The 1,943-nt window shown below is 41.9% G+C and overlaps 1 pseudogene; it reads right to left on the bottom strand.

Moving 5' to 3' along the window:
• Positions 1–218: 218 nt before the first annotated feature.
• Positions 219–1,943, bottom strand: part of LOC103725990 — a 2,737-nt pseudogene continuing 1,012 nt past the window's right edge.

The following is a 1,943-nucleotide window of genomic DNA, read 5'->3' as shown; positions in this document are numbered from 1 at the left end:
CATTTTCAGCTATGAATATAAAACAACACATAAAACTCTGCTCTTATTTTCCCCTTAACTATTTTGATGGTAAAGAGTACTTACTAAGAACAAAAATTACATAGTTTAAAATGATATTCCTTTATTTACTAACATATGAACTTTCTATTGGGTGTAAACTACTGAACAAAGTAATATGATTTGCTCAAAATTAGAAGATAGAAAGTTTCTCGAAAATATTATTTTATGAGTTTTCTCAGTGCACTTAAAACGTCTTTGTTTCTTAGGCTATAAATAAATGGATTTGGCAGAGGAATCACAATGGTGTCGAACAGATAATACATTTTTTCCTGATATTTACTTGGTCCAGAACCATGGCTCACATACATGAAGAAGAGAGTGCCATAGAACAAAGAGACAGAGAGCAGATGGGCACTGCAGATTGAGAAGGCTTTGCTTCTGCCCTTCTCTGACTTTTTTTTCAAGATGTCAAATAAGACATGAGCATAAGAGACTACAATACTCATGAAAGTGATAGCTTGTTGACAGCAGCAAAAACAAAAGCCACCAGTGTATTAATAGCTGGGTCAGTGCACAAAATTGTATAGAGTGGCAAAATTTCACAGTAGAAATGATCAATTATATTTGACCTAAAGAAAGTTAACCTAAATAATAACCCTACATGAATCATAAGTTTAGAAAACCAATTAAATATGAAACACTTATTAACAAAATACAGAGTCTATTGGACATCACTACTAGATATAGCAAAGGGTTGCATATTGCTACATAGCAGTCATAAGCCATTCCTACCAGTAGGAAGCATTCTGTAGTTGCACTGTAACAAAAAAAATAAAATTGACTGAAACACTCAGTCATGGATATAAAGTCATTATCAGTTAAAAAGTTCAAGAGCATCTTTGGAGTCACAGAAGATGAAGTACAGGCATCAGCAAATGCTAAACTTCCAAGGAACAGGTACATGGGTGTGCTGGATAGCTTTAGTGTCAAATTGACACACCTGGGTTGAGGGAGCCTCAATCGGGAAATTGCCTCTATTGGACTGGCCTGTGACCATGTCTGAAGGGCATCTTCTTGATGAGTGATGTGGGAGGGCCCAGCCCACTGTGGGAGGTGCCACCCCTGGGCAGGTGGGCCTGTGTTGCATAAGAAAGCAGGCTGAGCAGGGGCCAGGGGAGCAAGCCTGTAAGCAGCATTCCTCCATGGCCTGTGCTCCAGCTCCTGCCTCCAGGTTCCTACCCTAAGTTCCTACCTTGGGCTCCCTGATGAACTGCATGCAACCTGGGAGATGTAAGACAAATAAACCCTTTCCTCCCCAAGTTGGTACTGGTCAGAATATTTTGTCACAGCAATGAAGAACAAACTAAGACAGTACTTGGTACCAGAGAGTGGTATATTGCTGTGACAGACCTGACCTTTGTGTTTTTGGGAGGACTGTGGAAGTGTTTGGAACTTCGGGCTGGAAAAGCCATTGCGTGCTCAGAGTTTGTTGCAGTGGTGCTTGGAACAGTCATGCTGAAAGAGTTGTAGATGATGGAGGCCTGGCTTGTGAAGCCTCAAAGGGAAGGGGAGACTATCAGGGCTGTTCATGTGAGATTTTAGATTGAGAATCTATGGGTTCTGGTCAGCTGGGGATGAAGAATCAGCTGTTATTAAGAAGAGACCAGAACCTGAAGTAAAACCTTTGCTTTACTTGGACAATTGATGCTGGCTAGCTGGGGCTGAAAAATCAGTTGTAAGTAACAAGAGACCAGCTTCATTGAGGTGAAGTCTTCTGGGAGGTATTTCCTCAGGGTCAGCACACATAGGGGACCCGAGCCTCTGTCTCAAGCTGGAAGCAGGACTTGGTAATGTGTAAGAGTCTCCTGCATGGTTCTGGTGTTGAAAGCGTGAAGGGGTCACAGAGAGCAGCTGAGGCTTGGCACTCTGAGAGGCCAGGAAAG

Source organism: Nannospalax galili, unplaced genomic scaffold (genome assembly GCF_000622305.1).
Source record: "Nannospalax galili isolate Female #2095 unplaced genomic scaffold, S.galili_v1.0 scaffold929, whole genome shotgun sequence".
Lineage (NCBI taxonomy): Eukaryota > Metazoa > Chordata > Mammalia > Rodentia > Spalacidae > Nannospalax > Nannospalax galili.
This window is presented reverse-complemented; position numbering and strand designations above follow the sequence as displayed.